This window comes from Physeter macrocephalus, chromosome 7, assembly GCF_002837175.3.
Source record: "Physeter macrocephalus isolate SW-GA chromosome 7, ASM283717v5, whole genome shotgun sequence".
Classification (NCBI taxonomy): Eukaryota; Metazoa; Chordata; class Mammalia; order Artiodactyla; family Physeteridae; genus Physeter; species Physeter macrocephalus.
In genome coordinates this window covers 85,375,791-85,383,282 of record NC_041220.1, presented here as the reverse complement: position 1 = coordinate 85,383,282, position 7,492 = coordinate 85,375,791, and positions in this window count along the sequence as shown.

The following is a 7,492-nucleotide window of genomic DNA, read 5'->3' as shown; positions in this document are numbered from 1 at the left end:
AGTGGAGAAAAGGGAACCCTCTTGCACTGTTGGTGGGAATGTAAATTGATACAGCCACTATGGAGAACAATATGGAGGTTCCTTAAAAAACTAAAAATAGAATTATCATATGATCCAGCAATCCCACTGCTGGGCATACACCCAGAGAAAACCGTAATTCAAAAAGACACATGCACCCCAATGTTCGTTGCAGAACTATTTACAATAGCCAGGTCATGGAAACAGCCTAAATGCCCATCGACAGATGAATGGATAAAGAAGTTGTGGTACATATATACAATGGATTACTCAGCCATAAAAAGGAATGAAACTGAGTCATTTATTGAGACATGGATGGATCTAGAGACTGTCATACATAGTGAAGTAAGTCAGAAAGAGAAAAACAAATATTGTATATTAACGTATGTATTTGGAACCTAGAAAAATGGTACAGATGAGCCAGTTTGCAGGGAAGAAGTTGAGACACAGATGTAGAGAACAAACGTATGGACACCAAGGGGGGGAAACTGCAGTGGGGTGGGGATGGTGGTGTGATGAATTGGGCGATTGGGATTGACATGTATACACTGATGTGTATAAAATTGATGACTGAAAAGAACCTGCAGTACAAACAAACAAACAAAAAAACTAATACTAAACTTTCTTTGGGTTATTTGTATGGAAATATGTTAATATAAATGTTTCAGACATTTAAAAAAACAGAATACTTCAATCTATTGAAATAATCTATTTTTGTGGGGTAAAAAGTGGAATTTATGTCAGGGAAACTGAGTTCAGCTATTAGAAATTGAACAATTGAAACGTCAGAAGAATAAGTCAAATATTAATGTGATTGGTTACCTATAAGGAACGAATGGGAGGGAAGGGGGTGGGGAAATGGCACATCTCTAAATTTACCTTTTTAATACAATCTTGATTTTGAAAACCTGCTATTGTTTCACATAATCAAAAAGAAAAGAATTAAAATCAAAAAGTTTGGGAGAAAATCCTAAAGTTGAATAAAAGCAGAAACAAATTAACCAAAGTGTGCTTTGGTTAATATACCAAAATACAAATTATAAATGAATAATATAATCACACTGAAGAATGGGTGGGAATAAAGAAGTAGCCCATGTACATTTTGAACACAGGATTTGGAATATATGACCTAAGCTAAAGACAAACAAACAAAAATATTGAACTCTAGTTAGTAGATTTCTTTTTCACAAAGACATAGGTTATCAATTCTGAAACTAATTTTTCTATAAATTTTAAGACTAATCAAATACATAGATGTATTGTGGATAATGAGAGCCAGCTTTGTCAGAGTAGGAATGTATAATGTGGAAAAGGAAAAGGATAGAATAAACCATGTGGTGCTGAGTTGGATCTGGGTTTATTCGAGGTTTGAAAGTATGTAGATACTTAGATATAAAAGTAGAAATAGATGTGTGTGTGTGTGTGTGTGTGTCTGTGTGCATGCGTATGCAAACGTGTGTGTGGTATGTGTGTCTGGTATATGTTTCCTAGCTCTATCAGCTAAGAAGACTAAGAAGCAAGAGAAATCTAGGTTTCTAAATACCATTCTCCACAAAAAGGAAACTAAGAAGAAATGCCTGAATCCAGAGATATGACTGAAAAATAATAAGATAATCCTGGGATATCCTGATGTGTCAGAAAACAAGGAAGTATTAAAATAAAATAAATTATGGGGACAGGTTAAAGAAATAGGAGTCAGCTTGAAGGGGCTTAAACTAGTGAAATCTGGAACAATTTGAAGCTCAAAATAATTAATGACAGTAAAGGATTATAATCTATTCAGTAAAATGATTCAAGGATTCACACTGATATAAAAAGTAAATGAATAATAGATAGATGGTGATGATAGGTAAGCAGATAGATAGATAAAAGATACGATAAAGAAAGGAAATCTCCTCTTTATGAACAAAAACCAACTAATAAATGTAGACAGAGTGTTAGAATTGGAAAATAAATCCCAATTTGTCAACCATGGTAATAAAAACTGATTCAAGCACAAGCCATCATAGATCATAGATACTAAAACTTATGGGAGAAAGTTTGAGGAATATTAAGATGTTTACATAATTTCAAAATATCTCTCTAAAGGATATTTATTAATTAAAAAGGATAAAATAGTAACTTTACAGTAAAGCAACCTGGCAAGTAGCAATTTAGCCAAGTATTAAAGTTAATATCTCCAATATTTTAACACATTAATATTTCATGCCTTTTGATATGAGGCACCAAGAAAGATACATCACTTCTGTTGTATTCCTGTCGCTAAAGTGCATAACCTGAATCTAGTCATGAGGAAAACCCTATCATCAGATAAAACAAAATTGAAAGACATTCTGCAAAATAACTAGCCTAAACTCCTTGAAAATGTCACTGTCCAAAATACAAAGAAAGATTCAGGAACTGTGTAAGATTAAAGGAAACTAAAGACATGTGAATGTGATTCATAATCCTAGTTTACTTATTCTACAAAGGATGTTAGGTGAACAATTGGAAAAATCTGAATATTGACTTTGGCTTAAATAACAACACAGTATCAATATTAAATTTCCTGATTTTGATGATTATGCTGTAATTATATAATAGAATGTCTGTGTTTTTAGGAAATAAACACTGAAGTGTGTATGGGTAAAGAGTAATCATATCTACAACTTACTGCCCAGTGATTCAGGAAGGTAACTGTGTACACACACAGAGACATAAATGGATACACTCAAAGAAAGCATACAAAAGATAATGCACATGTAAGCAATATCTGAACACTTGGGAAAACTGTATGAAGAACACAGGAATTTTTTGAGTACCATTCTTGCAAGTTTTCTATAAGCCTGAACTTACACTAGTACATAATATTTTTTTGAAATTAGCAACAATGGGCTTCAAATTTCTTACCTTGAATATCCGTGATGATCTCAAAGAATCCTTGCAAATGTAACATTCTCTAATTCAATAAAACACTTAATCAAGATAAGTCTTCATGGTAGCATACTTCACATCAAGCATGATTCTTAAAGCTGAATTTCAAAATTAACTTTACACCAAACCAGCTGTAATCTAACAGCATCTTTGGATTTAGGAAACTCATTTTTCATCATAATAATATACATGCTGGGCCTGAATGTCATTAGACAAAACACGTTTATGTGCTGCCTTGTTAAGTGTTTAATATTGCTTTAAAATTAATGAAATTCACCACAACTCACTCTCTTTTATTTTCCCAATTCTTACAGTATTGCAAAAGTGCATGTAATGATTATTAGTAAAAGAATTAAATGTAGGTGATACAATAGGCATTTTTTAAAAAAAGTTTTATCTGCCCATAGCAAGACTATTTTCACTCTCAACTTATCTTCAGAGCTTTTAGATGTGTTTGTGAACAAGGTTGCTTTTTTATTTCCTTTTTTGCTTGCTTTCAGATTTGCTTCATGAATTCAGGGTTTTGAAATACTTAGAAGACAAATTTCATTATTTTCTCAATACTGCTGCTCAAGGTGAGTTCACTTTATGTGAAACTACAATTGCTGAAATTAACTGGTAATTTTAAAAGAAAAAATATCTAGGCATCTTTTATCCTTGGAGAAGGAAATTAGATAAATGAAAACATCAACTATAGAATAATTCAAGTAAGTAAATTTTAAAGATCTTATTGGCTTTATTCAGTGATTCCTGAGTCAGGCAGCATCCAATATAGCAGAAAGAAAGGAGCTCCAAGGGGCTGTACAAAGTGAAAGATTTTGCAGGCATAAGGGAGCAAGAACAAGGAAGTTATACTAGACAAAACAGCTGCTTGGTTATTACAAGGCCACTTTCCTTTAGGGTATGGCAGGTGTCTATCAGGCAGATTACCTAACTAACGCTGAATTTGTAATTCCTGATTGACTGGTTTAAGATTCCACTTCTGAGAAAGACAAAACTGTAATTAAGCCTTAGTTTAGTGATGTGGGATTCAGCAAAAGCAACTCCTTTTTGGTTGTGTTGTCCTGTTTTTAACAAGTGCCTTCAACTGGCTCTTTTGGGGGGCAGGATAAAATTTTTTATATTGAGACTTTGGGAAACAAAATATCTGCATATATCTAGTTGTTTAATGTATTTATATTTTTTCAATTTAACACATATCTTTACCTGTTTTATTCAAAATGTCAACTGATAATACAAGCATACTATAGTGGAATGTTTACTAATGACAAATGACAACGACAAAAATATAAAAATTCAGGATGTTGATTGAGATCGCTAACGAGCTTAGAGAAAATAATTTCTTTGTTCGTAAGTAAAGTAAATGCATACTACTGTCCATAAACTATCCACTCCCTTCATGCCCCGTTTTGATTGGTTTCAGAGTCTAAAATAAAATTGTTTTGCAGGGCATATTTGTCTTAAAGCTCAACATTTTTGTAAAGTCCTTTAGAAGCAATAGCCCAGCAGTATCTTAGGTGATATCCAATAGATTGAAAAATAGAAGAGGACATTTCTGAAGCATTGCAGTGTTAGTGAGGAGAATAGGGAATCAGACAGTAGCAGAAACCCAGAGAGAGTAACAAACACATCAAATTGAAGAGGATCCAAAGAAATCAGTTTTGCATTGGTATGTTTTTTTTTCTTCCTTTTTTTATATTTCTGTACAAATTTTACTTTTCTCAGAACAGATAACTTTTTTAACATTAAACAACTCCCTCCACCTTAGTGTCTCACTCCCTTAGCACCAATAGGAAGCTGAATTGAAATCTGTATGAAGAACTGAGCATGCCCAGTAAATCTTAATACTTTGTATGTTGCCAGCAGGATATTATGCAGTATCTTTTTAATGAAATTTCATTGCTTATGTCAGTTCATCTGATCTGAAAACCTGCAAGCTGGCTCTTAGAATTTTGGTCAATTTCTTGAGTCAATTAACCAGGGTTTTATCAGTCAGGGTTCTCCAGTGTTAAAAACAACAGCCTCAAAATGGAGTAACTTATGCTAAGGCCCATGTCATCAAACCAAGATTTATCTTAATTACAGTTTGGCTTTCCCAGAAATGGGATCTTAAGCCAGTTAATTAGGAATTTCCTGATCAGCACTAGTTAGGTAATCTGCCTGATAGAGACCCTGCCATCCCCTAATGGAAAGTAACCTTGCAATAACCAGTGTAACTTCCTTGTTCTTGCTCACTTTTGCCTGTAAGTCTTTCATTTTGCACAGCTCCACAGAGCTCCTTTCTATCTCCTAGATTGGATGTTGCCTGATTCAAATCAATTTTTACTCAAATAAACTCAAATTTTTAATATGCCTCAGTTTATCTTTTAACACCATAGAAATAGAATCAATAGAATACATGTATTCAGAGAGAGACAGAGACAGAGAAGAGACAGAAAGACAGAGAATGAATGAGACACAGAGACAGAGAATGGATGGATGAAAGATTCATTTTAAGGAACTGGCTCCTGTGATTATGGAGGCTGGCAACTCCAGTATTTGTAGTGCAGGCTGGCAGGCTGGAAACTCAGGAATTATTCCAATTACAGAATTCCTTCTTCCTCAAGAAACACCAGTCTCTGCTCTAAAGGCCACAACTGACTGGATGAGCCTCACCCACAGTATCATAGGTAATCTATTTAAACTGGCTGTGAAGTTAAATCTTATGTATAAAATACCTTCACAGCAACACCTAGACCAGTGTTTGATCAAACAACTGGACACCATGACCTTGCCAAGTTAACAAATAAAATTTACCACCGCATTGGTAGTTGGGCAATATTCTTAATGAAGTCCTGCCAAGGATATTTTATGAACCCACTGACAAAGATTCTTTCCTTGACCAAATTCTAGCAAGGATCCTCTGAGACCCTTTTTGACTAGGTTCAACCTTGACCTATAAAGATTTGGTCAAAAAACTAACATAGTTTCTAACAACTCAAGGCTACATTCTTAAGATGATCCTAACCTCCCTTTAAGTGCTTGGCTGAGAAAACTCAAGACTGTCCCCCAAATTTGCTGCTTTGTCTAGTCATCACAAAGGATACGACCCTGTAGCTCAGTCTCTATGGGAGGGTAGGAACCTAACTTGACAAGCTCAGTTAGCAAATCCACATGAGTGTCACAAAGACCAACCCTCCTTTCCCACTTTTTGTAGTTTTCCACTTCCCTAACTCTATTGAACCCCAGTTCATCCCACTCCCTATTCCCTCATTCTCCCTTTAAAACTCCCAGTCACCTCTGTACAAATCAGAGTTGAGTTCAGTTCATCTTAGATTTATTTTGCTATTGCAAAAGCATATTATTGATTAAAAACTGTCCTTACCACTTTAGCTAGTGTCTGGCTTTGTGTATCTTTGACTGCATTCTCCTTTCCAAAAAACAAAGAAACATTAAGAAAACAACAGCAGGAACATATCAACGAATTAAATATAACAGAATTATATTATAAAATTAATTAACACTAATAATTAATTGATTATTTGATTAATATAATATGGAGACCACTGAGGCTATGATGAAACCAGAGAAATTAAATTTTACAGGACAGTATTAATTAAGCAAGGAGGCCATCAGCCTGAGGTGGCTCTAATGCCTTAGTGGCTTATGTAAGCAAACCAAAATCCAAATCTGTAAATGCAAAGTTATGAAATCAAAACCTAAGGACAACTAACCACAAACAGCCAACTAGACTTTAAACTACACCCAGTCAATAATGTTCTTGTTACTGAACTCAGGTTCAGCTGCTCACCACTCAAAAGCCAATAATTCAAGAGACAAGTGTCAGTAGAAAGGAAAGTTGCTTTAATCAGAAAAACCGGCAATCTGGGGAGAAGGTGGACTAAAGTTCTGAGAGCAACTCCAAACATTCTGCTCAGCCATGACAGTTTTTAAAGGGGAAAAGGGGGGAAGGGAATCATTGAGGCAAGAGGCTGGATTCTGCATCATTCTCCATTGCATGTAGAATGGCTGACTCTTTCTTCAGATATTATCTTGCCTCCATGATCTGCCTGCAGGATTGCTAATGGGGCTGTTGGGGGTAGAGAGCTAGTCATTTTTTTTTTTAACATCTTTATTGGAGTATAATTGCTTCACAATGATGTGTTAGTTTCTGCTTTATAACAAAGTGAATCAGTTATACATATACATATGTTTCCATATCTCTTGCGTCTCCCTCCCTCCCACCCTCCCTATCCCACCCCTCTAGGTGGTCACAAACCACTGAGCTGATCTCTCTGTGCTACGCAGCCGCTTCCCACTGAGCTAGTCATTTTTTAACTGCTTAATTCTTCATTCTTATTTCTTTTTATATAGGAAAAGAATCAACTGATTAGGCAAGGCATGGTGTCTGTTCAGGAGAGCCTAAGTCAGGAGTTACGTTAAATTGCCCAGTGATCTCATGCCTATAATTAGGTTCTTTTTTTTTTTTTTTTTTTTTTTTTGGGGTACATGGGCCTCTCACTGTTGCGGCCTCTCCCACTGCGGAGCACAGGCTCCGGACGCGCAGGCCCAGCGGCCATGG